Source organism: Suricata suricatta, chromosome 9 (genome assembly GCF_006229205.1).
Source record: "Suricata suricatta isolate VVHF042 chromosome 9, meerkat_22Aug2017_6uvM2_HiC, whole genome shotgun sequence".
NCBI lineage: Eukaryota > Metazoa > Chordata > Mammalia > Carnivora > Herpestidae > Suricata > Suricata suricatta.
The window spans coordinates 130,359,509-130,378,803 of NC_043708.1; positions in this window are offsets into that span (position 1 = coordinate 130,359,509).

Below are 19,295 nucleotides of genomic sequence, written 5' to 3' on the forward strand. Positions count from 1 at the left end.
TCGAACCCACGAAATCGTGAGATCATGACCTGAACCGAAGCCAGACGCTTAGCCAGCTGAGCCACCCAGGCACCCCACCACTTAATTATTCTTGGCATCAGTTTCCTATCATTGAAAATGGGGACAATTGTGCCAGACATAGAGAATTTTACATACAATGAAACTATATAAGTAAATCAATTAGTACAATGTTGAACTCATTAAGAGAGTTCAATAAATGATCATCACAATAATTCTGATGATATATTGGAAAGAAAAGACATTTTCTTTTAATAAGATTCTTAGCTCACATTCTCATCATAAATCCACATCACATGTTCCTCTATTCTGCTTTTCCAAAGCAGAAGTGGATTTCTTTTTTTTTTTTTTTTTTTTTTTGGCAATCCAAAAAAAAGGCCTTTAGGAAAAAAAAGGATATCCTGCAAAATGTGACAACAGGGAGGAATCTTGAGGACATCATGCTAAGTCACAGAATAAGCCAGCCACAGAAGGACAAATACTGCATGATTTCATATATATAAGGTTTCTAAAATGGTCAAACTCTATGCTGCATTTCAGTGGGAGAGTACCTTCAATGTTCTGAGAGAAACAACCAACCTACAACAATTAGACAAGAATGAAGATGAAATAAAAGCAGTTTCAGAAAAAGAAACACTAAGATTTACCAACACATCTTATCCTAAAAGAACTTCTAAAGCATGTATTTCAGGAAGGAGAAATTCCCAGAACAAAATTCTGAGCTGCAGGAAGAAATAAAGAGCAAAGACACGTACATGGATATGTCGTTTAACCCAAACAAACACTGACTGTATAAAACAAAATGAGAATAAAATAAAGTCAAAGTCATAGAAGCCAAGGATAGGATGATGGTGGCCAGTGGCTGGGCGGGGAAGGGAAATGGTGAGTTGTTAATCAAAGGGTATAAATTTCCAACTGCGCAAGCTGAGTAAGTTTCAGAGAACCCAACATTGTGCCTGTACATCACTGTTGTGCACACCTAAAACCATGTCAAAAGAGTAGATCTAATGGAAGCATTCTTAATATGATTTTTAAATGGGGGGGTGTGTGTGGGGAGAATGAGATGCACTGGCTGTCAAAAGGGCTACAGGTTGGATTTCCCTTCTGTTCTGCATTCAAGCTGAGTTTGCTTCTGTCATTTTGTTTGGAGGAGGACACTAAAAGTCTGGAATACGCCCAGAAAAAATATGACCATCTTGGTGAGAGGACCTGAAATCATACCATGTCATTAATGGAGGAAGGAGCCATCTTCGTTTAGATAGGAGACGATGTGGGGAACCTGGGGGTTCAGTCAGTTCAGCGTCTGACTTCAGGTCAGGTCATGATCTCATGGTTCAAGCCCCGCATTGGGCTCTGAGCTGACAGCTCAGCCTGGAGCCTGCTTGGGATTCTGTGTCTCCCTTGCTCTCTGCCCATTTCCCATTCATTCTCTCTCTCTCTTTCTTTCTCTCTCTCTTTTTTTCTCAAAATAAATAACTATTTAAAAATAGACTGGAAAAGATGCTTGGTCAGGCATGCAGGGCCTTCACATCCTTGAAGAGAATGAGGACTAGTTTGTCAGAACCTGGACCAACAGAGCTACTTCTTTGCAAGTATGAGGGGGAGTCTATAAGGAAATACTTTCTGCCCAGCATTTGAATGTCTGCCTCAAAGAATACCAGTCTTCCTACCCTAAAGGTATCCAAAAAAATCTCATTTTGAAAACACTGCTTATTAAATATAGATGAGCATTTCAGTGGTGTTTATATGAATGATATTTATACAAATAGGAGGCTAATATGTAAGATCAGCTGATGACTCGAAGTATACACATTGGTTTTGATTTTCCAAAGGCCAGGCTGAATTTCCCAAATGCTAACAAGTCAGTGCCACACTGATGCATATGTACATGGAAAATCGTGTAGATCACTTCTACCTTTCCTTTAGCCCATCATGGGTTTCAGAATGGGACACTGACAGGATGGGAAGCTAAACTCAATTTCTGTTATCACATCTTCAGTAGACTTCCAGTAGACAGATTGCTTCCTTTATTCATGGGCTAGTTTTTCCTTCTCATTGTACGTGTCAGGGAGAATCCTATTGCAACCAGAAAAACTTATTTGCCAAGACACAGTATTAATATTTGGCCATTCTATCAATTACCATCTCCAAATTTTTAGATGTCACACATCATTTGTCAATAATTTGTATCAAGTATTTTCTTTTTTATTATCGTTTTATTTTTTTATTATGAATATAATTTATTGTCAAATTGGCTTACATACAACACCCAGTGCTCATCCCAACAAGTGCCCTCCTCAATGCCCATCACCCATTTTCCCACCCAGCCACCCTCAAATTTTTCTCTGTATTTAAGAGTCAGTATCAAATATTTTCTAAGTTTGGTTTTATAGATTTATTTTTTGGAGAGAGAGAGAGAGAGAGAGAGAGAGAAGGGAGGAGGCAGAGAGAGACTAGGAGACAGAGGATCCAAATCAGGCTCCATGCTGAAAGCACAGAGCCCAGTGAGGGGCTCGAACTCACAAACCATGAGATCATGACCTGAGCTGAAGTTGGATGCTTAACAGACTAAACCACCGAGGCATCCCTGTATTTAGTGTTTTCTGTGTGTGAAGTTGAATATCAGCCACTTTCAGGCATCTGGGTGGCTCAGTCAGTTGGGTGCCAGACTTCAGCTTGGGTCATGATCTCACGGTTCCTGGGTTTGAGCCCCACCTCTGGCTCTGTGCTGACAGCTAGCTCAGAGCCTGGAGACTCCTTCAGATTCTGTCTCCCTCTCTCTCTACCCCTCTCCTGCTTGTGCTCTGTCTCTCTCTCTCTCTCAAAAATAAATAAAACAGTAAAAAAATGTTGAACAAAATATCAGCTACTTTTTTACACACTCGCTCTTAGTGATTCTGAAGCCATATTCTCCACCACCACGGAGCTCCAACAGACCATGTGACTCCTGTCTGCTGCCCTGAGAGCCTAACAAAATACAACTTTCTTGGGAAATCAGAGGTCTTGAGTTTGGGAGTGCACATGCAAAGAACATGCGTGGTGTCCCCGCCTCTGCCTGAACCAAACACTGTTAACTTTGTAATTTTGCCACGATTATGGATGTTGATACGGCGGCCATTCTCATTACCGCAATCGCTTTTAGTTTGGGTTGGAGAGGCTCACTTGGAGTGACAAACACTGATGTCAGCAATACACCCTGTGAGTCCCGGAAGTGGTTTTCTTGTGACTATTCTTGGCAGTGACTGACCCAGGAAGCCGTCCTGGATGATGACTGCAAAGCCACGCGCCCCGGTGCGATGCTAATGTGCTAACGCAACAGGGACGTGAAGCACACCTGGAAATTGACATATTGAATCTTTCAATGCGGAGACCTGTGGCCAGAAACTCCACACTTGAGAGAGTAGGAGTCCGAGTCCTGCTCTTTCTCAGCTGACAATTCACAGACCAGGACGGTGAGTTTGAAATCCCTGGGAGGCAGAAGCAGGCAGCAGAGCAAGACCATGGGTGTCTCCTACATCCCTGCAAGCTTGGTCGGACGTGGGCTTGGAGTATGTTTACTGTGTTGCAGAGAATATGTCGGGCTCTGGGGAGGTAGAGAAGATAAGCTTACTTTCTGTCTTCAGGAGAACTGACTAATGGAAAAGCAGGAGCATAAAAGGGGGGGGGAACCATATCAATAACATACTACGAACTAAGTATATGATACAAACAATCAGTGCTATGTCCCTGTGGCCCTTGATGTAACTTTTTTATGTTTATTTATTTTTGAGAGAGAGAGAGAGGGAGAGAGTGCAGAGTGCAAATGGGGGACAGAAAGAGAGAGGGAGACACAGAAGCCAAAGCAGCCTCTAGGCTCTGAGCTGTCAGCACAGAGCCGGACGCGGGGCTCGAACCCACAAACCATGAAATCATGACCTGAGCCGAAGTCCAACAGTTAGCCAACTGAGCCAGCCAGGTGCCCCTTATCTTTAAAATGAGGGTGTGCTGCTAGGCTTTCCAAAGGAATTGTTTTTGAAAACTATGGAGTATTTACAAGAAAAGAAAAAATGTAGATAGCTAACAAATTAATGCCGTGGGTCACTGGATTTCAAGATTTAGAGAGACCTTAAGTGCTCATCTAACAACTCTCTAATAGATGATTACTGTGTGCTTTAAGTTTGGTGATCACTGAGCATGTAATTACTGGTCTAATGTGTGTGGTGTCAACCACAGCAGTAAACAAGACAGATATGACCCTTGTTTTCATCGCATTTATATATTCTAGAAGAGGAAGAAATAAAATAAAGAAACAAAGAGGTGAAGAACATAGCTTCTCGTAGTGACGAGTACAATGATGGAGATTTAAAGGCAGCATGGGAGACTGGAGAAAGGGAGACTCCAGCTCTTCTTCCATTGGTGAAGACAGGAAGACCTCTGGGAACCAAACACAGGGACTTGTTTAATAAGAAGACCTTGTCGGCACAAAATGACCAAGGAAGAGAAATTTGGTTTGGAGGGTTTTCCTCATTTCCTTTACTCTTCTGCCATCCAGTCTGAGCACCTGGTTTGGCCTCAGTTCTTGCCAAAGACAGTGATGAATGCTATGGGCAATGGTGTGCATGGGTGTGTTCCTTGAATGTTGGTGATATATCACTGATGGCTCAGGGACTGGCAGGTCAGAAAAAGGACCAAGGTCCAAATATGTTGAGTATTTGCAAATACTCATCCTTGCTAGGGGACGGAAATTTCTTCTCCCTTCTGTCCAGATGCTCTGAAGAGCCTATGTCTGAGAAGGACTAGACATATGATCCTGGTCTAGTGACATGCACTCCCTGGAACATCACTCTCCAGTCCAAAACTCTAGGCACCTGTGTTGTGACCCAGGAAGCAAGAGCTTCGGGGAGGCAATGAGTTGTTTAGGCTTCTCTTTCTTACCTCCTCTCAACCGCCCACCTCTTACCTATATCTTAAAGTCTTCTGAACTTGAATCACCCAAACTAGGTTTCTCCCAAAGGAAAGAACAATGCATCCTTGGCCTAGAACTTTCTACTTTGGACAGATTGCCAACAACTGCATGATGTTACATGGTGTATCCTGCCCTCTCCCAGACAGAGAACCCTGAACTTCGCATTTCATGGGTATGGAAAATCACCTATCAGATAGTTACAAGGTCATCCTGGAAATGTACATAAAAGCAATAATAATTGAGTTTTTACCATTTGCAAAATTAGAAATTATAACCTAGATCTACTTTGAGTAACTTACAATCTGATATGTGAGTAGTTATTTTCAAAATTGGGAGGGGTAATAGAATGAAGGGGAGGGGACTTTTAGAAAAAACATATCCCCCCCTACCATCACCATCACCACACACACACACACACACATACACACACACACACACACACACGTGCGTGCACACATGTCCTAGAAGCTATGGGCCCTAGGACTCAGAGGTATGGTCACTTACGACAAAGGTTTTTTCTTTCAGAATCTTGGGACATTTTATTGGCCACATAATACCCCTCTCTCATGGGGAAGTGCAGCAACTCCAAACTCCTCACTCCAAATCATGCACAAGAACAAACATCAGATCCCGAGAGGCCCTTCCATAATTATTTTATAAACTAAAATTCCTAAATCCCATCCCCCCAGTTTGGCTCCATCCCAACAGAGCCCTATGCCATCTATGTGACAAAAGGAGGGCACAATTTGGAGAGCTGGGGACATCTGCTCTTTCTCCAGAGAGTCTGCCTCATCCATTGATATTCCAAATATAGCGGCCATGGTGCCTTACATCAAACACCTCAAAATTCTAAATTCTAGATTTTATTATATACCAGAAAGATAACTATGCATTCTTCATCCTTCCTAAGACCTTTATACCCACAGAGACCTTACAGAAGCTGTGCTATCACTTATTACAGTACTTGTAGGAGGGTGAGCTGGATGGGAGAATTTTTGTCCAATTAAATAGCACAAAAGGAACACACGGTCATGGAGAAAATCTCTTGTCTTCTGGCACCATCCTGCCCCCAGGAGGAATGACATATGTTTGCCATCTCAGACCTGCCAATGGTTAACATCAGGCCTCTCCTTGGTGCTGGTGCTGGATGAGGCATGGGGGAGGGGTGCAATGGGGGAGTGGCTTTTGAATGCTCTCCTGGCCACCTCCCCAAAATAATGAGAAATAGTAAAAGATGTTATTGATGGTAACAGGTAAGGCCTGTTAAATGGGTAGGCAGATAGATACAGTTGTGAACCACTGCGTAAAAGTAATCAGATGCTAGTTAAGTATTAATAAGTACTATTTTGGAACAAAACCATGAGATCCTATGTGTACAAATGAGCAGTTTCTTTCAAAGGAGTGAAATATACAGTTATTCCAACATTGCCACCATTGATCAAACTATTTCCGGAATTATCTTTCTCTTTTTTTATTTAAAAAAATTTTTATAATGTTTTTATTTATTTTGAGAGAGAGAGAGAGAGAGAGACAGTGTGAGCAGGGGAGGGTCAGAGAGAGAGGGAGACACAGAATCGGAAGACAGGCTTCAGGCTCTGCACTAGCTGTCAGCACAGACCTGACAGGGGCAGGGGGAGGGGAGGAGGCGGGGCTCAAACCCATGAACTGAACCATGAGACCATGACCTGAGCTAAAGTCAGACGCTTAACCAACTGAGCCACCCAGGAGCCCTTAGAACATTATCTTTCAAGCCAGTTTACTAGTCACACCAGAAAAGGTCCTCATTTGACGATCTTATGTCATTTTAAGTAATCAAAACCAACCCTGTACAGTTTGAGTATCTCTCAGAAGGTTCCAGAGTTCCCTTGGGAGGCAGGAAGGGACTGGCCTGGACTTGGGCTCAGTTGGGGGTCAGCTGCTGAGGATGTCTCACCCACAGGGTCTTCCATTTTAATTGCCCAGTGTGGATGCTACCCCCACACCTGGGATCCCCCATCTCCCACCTCATCAGTGAACCAATGATTGTTTTGGCTTCAAAACAGCTCTGACTCAGTAGGTGCCTCAGGCTCCATATTGTTTGGCTGTAGTTCTTCCCTCTCAGTTAATAACTCTCTTGGTTATTTTGGATATTGTGGAAATGTGCCTCAAAGGCTTCCATCAACAGTTAACAGCTGCGTTAATTATCCAAGGGCTCCAGCTTCTGTGCTTTGCATGGACATAAAGCCTCCTCCACTGGCTACTCCCAGCCAATCACAAAGCAAGGCAGGGGCACCAAGGAGATATGGGACTCCTCTGACGGCCAGTGATGGGTGAGCTTTGGTTCAAGGACTCCCAGTAACCTCTCAGACCTTCCTTAGACTACATCGTCATCCAGGAAACTTCTGCCCAACCTTCCCTCCTTTTCTCCATCACTGGGGATCAGGCTTGTATTGAGGTCTGATGACCTTCCCAGCCTCCTGTGTCCTCTCCTATAGGTATTTCCCCTCTCCTTATCCCAACACCTGCTTCTCAGAAGACTTAGGCTGACACAGTCCTATCTGTGTCCTCAGTTTTACCTATGTCCAATCCCCAGCTCTCAAGTGTCATTAGCCCTTCCTCCCTAACCAGCACATTCAGTACCCAGAGACCCTGCCTGCCAACTGTAAATGTCCATCCTGGCCAAGCCCTGTTTGGACACTCAAAGGGGACTTCACCTCATCCTCTTAATTCATAATGATAGAGTCTATTTAATTTCTAGTTTCTTGTTTCATTGGGTTCTCTACAGCAGACAATGTGCAGATCCTGAGAATATCCTAAAATGACACAAAACCTCAGGAGGTATTCCCCAGAGGTATCCAGGGTCCCAGTACTACCCTGAGCCCTGAAAACATCATTGGTGTAAATATCTAGTATCTGATAAGAACTATGTCATAGGCAACACCATTCATTTTGAAGTATATGATCTTATTTGTTTGTTAAAAATAGTAACGGTGTAGTTTCACAGCCTCCCTTTGTGCACTAGAAATAAATACAGCTATACTTGGATTGGGAGAGGGGGAGTTATGGTTGATACAAATGGCCATCTCTGAGTTAGAAAGAAGCACCCCAAGTGTCCTAGATAGGAACACAAAGGAACCACTACTCTAGTTTTCAAAGTCCAGCTCCCACACTTTCTTGGGACTTCAGGACCTAGGGTTCCATCACAGACACTAACGTAGCCAGAGGGTACTTACTGGGAGCCCCATAAGGAGAAAGTAAAACATGTAGCGCCATTCTTGGCGCACAGAACATGTTCAGTTAACAAGATTGGGTCCTTTCCACCCTTTCTCGAACTCATCCCTTGCTTTCAGGTACATTTTAGAAGAATCACTTAAAGCCATTGCCGTTAGAAAAATTTACTAAACTGGGATATATTGGCCTCTCCTCATCATTTGATTGCCAAAATGGAAAACTTTGAAGAGGGGTGGGGTGAGCAATTACATGCTTTGATCCAGAAAATATGTGAAAGATGTTTGCATTGTTAGAAACTCATTTCAGGATTTTAACATGCCTAGCCAGAGCCAAAATTTCTGGGTGATCCGCCCCTGCACCACCTGTGTTCAGAGACTACAGAAAATAGAAAGAGGAGCCAAGTATGGCCTCTCTGAGCTTCACATCTTGAGGTTTTCCCAACTGAGCTCTTAAATTTAATCCAGAGAGATTTTGTTTTGTGAATGCTTAGCACCAGGAAAATGGGGGGTGGGTGGGAAAATGTATGTATTCAGAGCAAATGGCAACAAATAGGGCCACAAGACCTAAGAACATTCTAGAGCTTGAGAGGGGTCATTTCTGAGACCTTAGAATCTACTGAATAACAGGACAATGATGCTTTGGCATTCCATCTCCAAATGCTCCCCACCTACCACCCCCATTGAACCGCTTAAAAACAAACAAGAAGACAAACAAACAAAAACAAGCAAAATCCAGACATTCTTGGATCATCGAATTCTATCAGACACTTTGCAGTACAATGTTCTGGACTTCCTGCTTGAGAGTGAACTATGTGGTAAAGGATTAAGAAGTATATATTATCAAATGGCTCTCATGAAAAAGAACGAAGAAAGTATGGTTAGAGTTCTAACCATTTGAAAGGAGATCCTTCAAAAAGAAAATAAGAGGAGCCTCTTCTCCCTTCCTGGTGTTAATCACAAAGGTGATTTGGACACGAGCCATCCTGAAGTGTTGGTATCTTCTATCTATATCTTGTTATGTTATATCTGGATGATATAATTGTGTTTTTCTTTGAACTATCCTTCCACTAAACTACCTAGGAGCAAGAGCTGTGAAATTAACCCTTGTCCGATAAGTCAGTTCTGTGGCCTCAGTTAAATCTGTAGGGCATATGGGATCATGAAAAAAAGAATGAATGGACAACAGTCCCCTAAAACCATTACAATTACCAGTTGGCCCTGTTAAAGTGAATTAAAGACCTCCTAAAGTTTGGTGAGTATTTTAGGACATTTGGGGAAAAGAATTCCATTTTTCCAAAACCCTTTAATTGACATAACCTTGAAACTTCAGTTTTCACTGGGAATACAAACAAGGAAGTGGGGAGGTCCAGGACCAGAGAAGAGCCCAGTCTCTCAACCCTAATCACTCTGTGGGTTTTCAGGCTTCAAATGTGGCCAAGCGATCAGGGGCCCCAGTGGCCTGATTGGTGCATCGTTTGCTGATCCCACTGACCCTTTGTCTGCATTTGAACAGCAGATCTGAGGACCTGCAGATTGATCTATAGTAGGTTCAGAAAGCCCCTAATTTCACCAGCAGACGTCTGCCTGATAGTAAGACTTGACATCCCATTCACAAACTGCATTCTCTGCACTAACTTGAGGAACCAGTGACACAGCTGGTACTTTGCTTCAATGTGGGAAGAGTTTTTCTTTTTTAAATAAAACTCCAGATGAAGTAATTCATTTGTGTTTGGGTTCTCTTGTATGAAAAAAATATATATCCTTATTTTTTAAATATTTTGATAGAGAAAGAGAAAGAGGGAGTGGGGGAAGGCAAGAGAGAGAGGGAGAGAGAGAGAATCCCAAGCAGGTTCCACACTGTCAGTCCAGAGCCTGGTGTGGGGCTTGAACTTACAAACCATGAGATCATGAACCATCGAACCCTTAGTTGACTGAGTCACCTAGACACCCCCAAAATATATACCTTTAAAAGCTAGAGTACCTCAGTGTGAGGATTCTTAACTATGTGCAGAGTAGGGGACAGACACCCCCAGAAAGAGCAGGAGGTTTATATTACAGGTTGGAATATGCATTCCTTGAAAGAGATCAGGGTTAATCAGTCACACTTTTCACCCTTGTTATTTTCCTTGCTGAGCAGCAATAGTCGAATTCATCCAAATTAAATTTCTGTGGAGCAGGTTTGAAGTTTACAGACAAAATTAGATGTGTAGGTATAGAACTTAATTTTTCTGTAATGAAATTCTTTTATTCATCAGGAAATGCTAGCTCTAGTAACAATCCCCAAATCTCAATGGCTTAAAATAACAAAGATTATTTCCCACTCATGATACATGTTCAATATGAATCTGTCGTAGTCACTCACAACCCCAGGATGATAGAATCTCCATCATTTTATGACATCAGCACCTTAACAGAGGTCTTCAGGGCTTGCCAGAGCAGAAGAAGAAAATGGGAAAAATTGTTCATGCAGCAGTCTATAAATGTTTCCAGACTGAAATTATATATGTCATTTCCATTCATATTTGACTGTTCAAAGCAAGTCAGACGTCCCCCCCACCCACACACACATATAGGAATATGTATCCCAAAGGAGAAAATGAGCAGACATTGTCATAAGCACTAGCAATGTTTATGCACCCTCTTACCTTTGGAGCTGCCACTTTCCCTAATGTCTAGTGTTTCTTAATCTTGGCACTTAAAAGGGGTCACTAGAAGTTCTATGCATGTCACATTTCATAGTTCCCGAATCTCCACTGACAGAGACTCCATCCCTCCCAGTTTCAAATTGTCTCTTTGGGATAATTATTCAATTGGTTCAGGCTTTAAACTCACTCATTCGAGTTAAAATTCTCTATCAGGGCTGGAGTCTTCTCTCATTGCATGCCACGCCCCCACCATGGCCCCCACCCCCCACAAGCTGGAAGATGGCCCAGGAAAATCATCTCAGGGCCCAAGGAATTTCCCCTGATTGTGTTGGTCATCTGAAGAGACAAAGAACCAGTAATGAATGCAACATTTTTGGGGTTGGGGTAGGAGGTGGGATGCCATGAGATCTGAGGACATCATTTCAACTGTGAGAGTAAGGCTCAGATCCTACAGCAGCATAACTTTCTAACATGGGAAGTTCATGTGGAAGTAACGCAGATAGCTCAAGTTATGTGTGGAAACCTTTTTTTTTAAACCTATGAGCTAAAACCTTGGGAATACATGTGCGGTGATTTATCACTTCAATCGTTATGCAGAATCTTATCCTACTAGAGACTCAGGGACTAGAGGTAAAAATAAAAACCCAAGGCCTATTGAGATAAATGTTCCTCTCATTTCAGTTTCCTATGGCATTCACTCTGATTATGGAAGGACATTGAGAGTCCACTTCTGTGTGAAGTATTCCACTAAGTTGGAATAAAAATGTCTTGGATCATACCCTGTTCCCCTCAAAGGGACCTTCAAGTGAAATATTTAACCAAATAATATTTAGCTAAGAGCATTACAGCCATAAAAAAATATTTTTAAAATAAGAATAAACAACGAACTGGTAATATTCCCTCCATGTCTCAGAATAGTTATCTGTTCCATGTTTGAGCAGGAATGGAATTATCCATTGATCTCTGCTTTGAGGTATAAGAGGAAATTGAGGGATTGGGAAGTCTCCCTCAGTGTAGAGCCCAGTGAAAAGGCAAATCTAAGAAAGTTTTCAGTTAGCTACATTTCAGCTCTCTTTAACAGTAACACACAGGTGTAATGTCCACACTTCTTCCCAAAAGGTATCAAGTACAAAACTAAACATACCACTACCATACAATCCAGCCATCATACTCCTTGGCATTTACTCGAAGGAGGTGAAAACTTATATTGACACAAAAACCCACGCACGGATGTTCCCAGCCATTTTATTCAGAAATGCCACAATCTGGACACAACCATGATATCCTTTGGTCCATCCAGACAATGGAATGTTATTCAATACTAAAAGGAAAGAAATTATTTCAGCCATGAAAAGACCTGAGGAAAATGAAATGCACATTCCTGAGTGAAAAAAGCCAATCTGAAAAGGCTCCATATTGTGATGATACTAATTCTATGACATTCTGGAAAAGGCAGAACTATGAAGACAGTAAAAGGATCAGCAGTTGTCAAGGGTTAGGGAGGAAAAAGGGATGAATAGGTAGAACACAGAATATTTTCAGGGCAGTGAAAGTACTTTGCATGGAACCATAATAATGAATACACATCATTATATAGAGAATGTACATCATAGAGTGTGCAATCAAGAATGTACAACATCAAGAGTGAAGCCTAATGTAAACTATGGACTTTGGGTGGTAATGATGTTTCAATGTAGGTTCATCAGCTGGAACAAAGGTACACTCTGCTGGAAGATATTGATAGTGGTGGGGCGGCGGGGACCATGCAAATGTAGACATGTGGGTGAAAGGAAATCTCTGGCATTTCGGCTCCATTTTGCTTTGAACCTAAAACTGCTCTAAAAAATAATACCCATATATTTTTTTTAAATCTGGTAATAAGTTTAATTTGCGCCAAGCACGGGACCAGAGGAAAACTGCCCCCATTCGATGGCATAACAATGAGGGATGATATAACAGATTGGCTGACTACCCCTCAGTTTGCCAAATCAAAAGGTTCAAAGAAATGATTTATAGCTCTCAGGAGACTGGAAGGAAAAGCTAATGTTCTGCCACTAAGCCTGGAAAAGGGAAATTGGGGTTTTTAAAACCCTTTGGGAAGAAAGAGAAATATGCCATGTCAAGCCTCACTGGAGGCAGGGTAGAACACGGTCATGCCTCAGTTTAGAAGCCTACACTTATGACACCCGACTGAGGGGCCAACTGGCCCAATGACTCAGGACTTAAACTCTGACAAGTGGCTGTGGAGCCAGTTGATTCAGCACTGGATACCCTTGGGAAGTGTCAAAAATCAAAGAAACAAGAGACTCTATGCTAGAGGAATTACAGCCAACACAAAGGAAGACCCTTAACTCAGAATGATCTCTAAGTCAATGAGTAACAATTAGCAAAAGAAGACACCAGGTTTTGTGGAGGAATGTGCCCCATGCACACTGGTCCTAAGGACCAGGCAACTGCATTTCAGCAGTGACATATAACCTTCCCTCTATCACAATAGTATGAGGCACTGATCAGTGGCCCCAGTTTTCTTTTTACAAAATTTAATTCTATCTAGGATTGATGCACTGGACTGTGAGCACTCTGGGAATCCTGGGATTTTCAAGGAGAGGCAACTGTAGAAGTTGAAAGATGATATTCTTGCCAAAGCTATATGAGACTTGAGCCATTTATTGACAGGAATAAAAAGATATTCCCTTATTTTGAAGTCCCAACTCTGTTGAGGCAGAACATCTCTGTAGCAGAGCCACTCTGTTATAGAGTGCTTTGTTCTCTTCAACTAGAATTTGAGTTGCTGGAAAGTAGGAGCCATGTTTATTCATCACTCTGTATCCTGGAATATATTATGATTCTTTGCAGCAGACGTCAACCAACTTTCTCTATAAAGGGCCAGACAATAAATAATTCAGTCTCTGTGGGATATGTGATCATTACTACTTAGCTCTCAATGTATTGCAAAAACCACAGACAATACATAAACAAATTACTTGAACTGTATTCCAATAAAACTTTATTTACAAAAACAAGTGGGGGGCCACAGCACCATAGTTTGCTGACCTTGCTTAACAAGACTTATTTCAGACTCTAGTTGTGTCTCTCACATTACCTTTCAATCGGTTTCCTTTGCTGAAAAATGGAGGATGATAATAGATTACATGGGTAAATGAAAATGATGTGTATGAGAGATCCTGAGAATATCTGGAACTTAAGAAACTACTCAGTAGATGTATTTTCCTAGGAGATGCAACTATAAGCTCTGTAACTGGAGAATTTAAATTTGAAGATGTTTTTCTTTCAGCAGTCTCTTGACCAATCTTTCCTAGAGAGCTCTTTACATCTCTTCCAGAGGTCATGTTTGCCATTGAGTCCAGAAGAAAGCCCGTGCAATCAGAAAGCTCAAATAGCGTTTGGGTTATAATTCTAGCGGATATATGTTGATTTAAACCTTGAAGGCCAATGTAATAACTCATAAAACTGAAAGGAATAGGGGAAATGGAGGCTTCAGACTTACTATGTGATTAACCCTCAACACACACAGAGAGAAAGAACATAACAAATGTGCAGCATTTGCTACATGCTTTTGATGGTGAAATTAAAAAGAAATGAGAGTCTCTCCATGTCAGGGGATCGTGCAAGACACATCCTCTGATGAATTCCATAGTGATAGCATTTATCGACCTGTGTGCTGGAGAAAAACACTGCATGTGAAGAATTTGCCCTAACCCATGTGTTTAATGGGTAGGACAAAGCTGATTTGGGAATACACTTTTATTTGCCACGGGTGTAAACAAAGTAAGCAAACTGTTTTCTGTCTTCACGCCTTTGGTGGGGCTCTGCTTTGAGCATGATGCTCTCACCAGAATGATTACCTGCACAGAGTGCTGTGTGTTTCCAGAGAAAATGGCCAGCATAGTGAGCTCTGCCATTGCCTTACTCAGGCAAACCCCAAAGCCTTTCACGTCTGTGAATATCTGTTCCCTCAGGCCTATAGAGCAGGTAAGGGTCAAGGACGTCTGTGATATCGCGGTGGGTGCTTCTCTTCTCTGATGTTTGGCATGAGCTGGGTGGGTCCTCTTGCAAATCGCTCCTTTTCCCTGGGAATATCTATATTTCTACTTCTCCCTCTAACTAAGAATGGTGATAACATTTGCAAATTTATTTCTGAAAATCACACTGGGGGAGATGGGTGCAGAGGCCTTGATAAAGCTGTCATTGATACAAGGCAGGATGCAAAGAGCATGGCCCCGGTGAATTCTCACTCTGAAAGACCCCTAAGGGGACCCCACTCGTGCCATAATTGCACTTGCCATTGAGGGTCAGCTGCTTCATTTCCCAGTCTTTCTCTCCTCCTTAGAAAATGAAAGAAAAGCAACTAGTTTTCAGGCAGTAGGAATTAAATAAGACTGAGTATAAAGCACATGGCATGATATCAGGGGCATAGGATTGATAAACAGAATCTAACTATTGTTATGTACATTATTTTTTTTATTTACCCAAATCAATAAATTACTTTTTTCTTGAGAGAATGAATTAGCTGAGGAAAATTAGCAGTAAAACTGCTAAGAAAAGAATACAAAGAAGAATGTCTGTAAATAGAGTTTTGCATCAAGGTGCCTAACCAAGTGTAGTGATTGAATCACACTTGGGTAATTTGACTGGACACCACCATCATTCTTAGGCTTTGTAGATTCCAAATCAGGCCGTGGAGAGCCTCTCAACTATCTTAATAAGAACCAGATGGAAGAAGAAACAGAGGCAATGCATATAATAATCTAGTTTACATCCTCCCCCAAGGACAGACAGAGGAATTAACAGGTCTTCTCAGTCTGTAGTTTAGTGACTCAACAGGAACAAGGCTACCAGGACAAGTGGGACTGCTCTGCCTCCTGGGCGCAGGGTAATTTCATATGAGCAACCTTTCCAACAACAGAAGTTACATCGGTGACTCAGCACCCCAGGCAGGCAACAGACTAAAGAAAGTCTCTTTGTGCTCTTCTGGACTTTGGATTGAAGGCTGCCTATTTTATCTGGCCTCCTGCTTTCACATTACTCCACAATTGCACCAGGAGTCCTGTAACAGCCTTGGCTCACCCTGCACTAATGCCATAATTGCACTTGCCATTGGGCATCAGAATATCGATGTCAAGACTGTGGTTGATGGATGAAGCCCTCTGTTGAATGAAGCTCCCTTTCTGCCTGCCTAATAACACATGCAGGGTGCACCTGCCAAGCATGACCATGTAATGTTTGGATTGGAGGGGTGGCCTTTGGGTGCCTCTTCAGTGCTTGGGCAGCAGGGTTCAACTTCTTTCCTGTGCATCTTCTGTGAACAGGCTGAGGAGGTCAATGGTCTCTTATATGTCTTCCTGAGCTGAGTATTTTTTTCTCCTTGGAATTGGGTTTCCATAATGAAGTGAAAGAAGGAAAGAAAGGAAGAAAGAAAGAAAGGAAGGAAGGAAGAAAGAAAGGAAGGAAGGAAGGAAGGAAGGAAGGAAGGAAGGAAGGAAGGAAGGAAGAAAGAAAGAAAGAAAGAAAGAAAGAAAGAAAGAAAGAAAGAAAGAAAGAAAGAAAGAAAGAAAGAGAAAAAAAGAAAGTCGGTCTAAGCCATACCGGGTCTCAGAAAACCACATGTGGCAAAAGGCTGCATCAATTTCCAACAAGGACCCTTTGGGGAAATGTGCTGTGTGATCCACACCCCAGCCCACGCAGCTCATCTTCTCCAGTTAAGCTGTGCACAACCTCCCCAGTGAGCAAGGTAGAGCTGAGAATGGTCCTCCGAATAGAGAAAACATCTGGGACTTGATCTTTCCTTTGAACCCAATTCTTGAGTTCAAAGACATCAGCAGGGATGAAGGAAAGCCATGTCTGCATCATCGACAGGTTTTCTGGAAGCTACTGGTTTTGGCTGGGTTCATTCCATCCTTTATTAACCCTCCCGGAGTCATTTCTTCTTGGTTACAAGCTAATTTCTATGAATACAATGGTTTTCTATGAATACAAAGCACAAAGCATGGAAGACATGAGCAGTGAGTTGTATGCCTGCAAACTGGCTTTCTGGAGGAAAAATAAAGCCATATTTACAGTCTTGTTTTATATTTATAGCCAATTTATACACAATTTCCATGGTGTATATAGACCTTTAATGGCCAATATTGAGCTAACAACAGTTTAACAACGAGTTCTCAAAACCCCTGAGAAAGGTTTATTTCCAGTCTTTTTGCTGCCTTTTCACACAGCTATGCTTATTCTATAAATAAAATATTATATTCTGCTTTTTCCCAGTGCTTGCTTTTTTTGAATTTATTCTATGACCATGTTTTATTTATTTTTATAGAATGCTTAGGTAGTCCTTTTTTTTTTTTTTTTACATGGAAGAAACTGCCCAAGCCTTGGAGGCAAACAGCTAAGTTCAAATAGTGGTGATAATGGGAACATTTTCAACTTTGTTCAACTTCATTTCTTTACTGTCAGGGTAGAGGTAACAAACAACACCCAATGCACAGGGTAAAAACAGTTAATATTTGTTAAGTGATCATAAAATCCTAGCTTCTTGCTTCTCCCTTCCACCCCTTTGTAAGTAATTGCTTGGTTCTTACACTAAACATCGGTCTTGCCAACATCGAAAATCCTTCCTGGCTCCCGCCTCATGAGAAAGAAGGAGATCAGTATTATTGTACAGAGTAGCCTCTATCCAGACCTTAATTAGTTCTGTAGAGGTTCAGACTGCATGACCTTAAGGTCCTACACTTTTTCCAAGTGACTCGCTAAGTGGATTGACTGCATTCACAGACTGGCAGTCAAGAGGACTGTCAATGCATCGTAGAGCTTATTTAACTACATGCATTCAGAGAATGTCATTGCCAGAAAAGACCTTGTGCAACAATGAGCCTCAATCTTTCTTTGTTCTTATGAAGAACAAAAACTTCAAATAAGAGTGGAAAATATTAAATATGTGATTTTATGAATGAATATCATATCAATAAAATCTTATATCAATAAAATCATATTATCTACATATAAGGTGTGTGTATGTGCACATGTGTGCAAGATTTGATATAAATAAAATAAGCGTGGCTGCTTTCAACATTTTCCGGGTTGTGAAAGGTTTACCATGATTATCGGAAATGTGGTTTTAAGCTACATTAGTGGAAAAATACAAAATGCTGTCCTTCTTCCAAACCACAGTCAGTAAGCCAAGGTTATAAACCACGCCCCCTTGACCTGCTCCCCTAGCTTCTCCAGTAGATGGTCATGTCCTATTGGCTTGTTTTCTCCAAGTGACCTGGAACCAAACCACTCCAACAGACCCGTATCCACCTGGGACCGACTCCACACTTTGCACTTGCTGAGACAGCTGGCTTATCTATCGCTACTGCACCTCAATACTGTCACGAGCATGGCCAAGGGAATCTCTACAGTGGGAAGGGATTCTAACCCAGGCTCCGGGACTGGTGCAACAGGTGGCCCTCCTAGGCCCCACTGCTTGGCTAACTTTAGAATACTGTACCGTGGGAAAAAATGCGATCTACAATATCAATGCTATCGGTCTTGGCAACATTCAATGGACTTAGTACCATGCTGGTGAATTCTTTCTGTTGGAATGCACACTCTAACTAGAATAGAAAAAAGACTTCTATTTAGTATGGCCAGTTTGGATGTTTCTCCCTTTTCTTCCATTGGGAGAGATGATACAGCACGAAATCCCACAATTAGGTCTAAGGAGGAAGAAGCACTAGAACAGATCTGTCCTGCCCATCTTACAAACAGAACCTCCAGCTTAAGTAGCCTGGGTCCTTGAGGCCAGCACTCACCTACAGAGGGTGCTTGGTCTTATTATATGTAAGGGAAAAAATAAATTTCTATCTTGTTTGAAACTACTATTATTTTGGGTATCAGTCACATGCCATCAAACTTAATCTTACCTGATATCCCATGTAATCCACATCCTAGAGACCTGAAACCCCAAGTATGTGGCTTGAATGGATTTAAAGAAGTGAGAAGTACCATCAGCTGCACGAACGGCATGGGATTATTACAGCCATAAAAACGGCCTGTCAGTGGTTTTCTGGTTATGTGCTGGGCAAGGTTTGTAAACACACAGTTATTTAACTCTGGAGCAGGTATGACTGTCCTCATTTTTCTCAGAAAGAATGGGTCCCAGCTGTCTTTAAACAATTGGCCATGGAGGCAGAATTCAACTGTAAACTTGTCCAACTCTTCCAACTTGTTACCAGCTCTTCCAAAGAAATCAGAAATCTTGCATCTTTGCTGCTGGGCTCTCAACAACCCCAGACCTTCTCTAAAACTTGCAAGCATCTGTCAGGTCTGCAGTCATTTCTACAGCATGAGTCAAAAGGATGAAAAGTCATTTTGATATTGGTTTTAAATTATACTGAAGTTAGCCTCTAAACCGCATCTGCTGAAGATTCCTATTGCTACTGAAAATGTATGCAGACTTTCAGAGTCCTGCACTCTTCATTT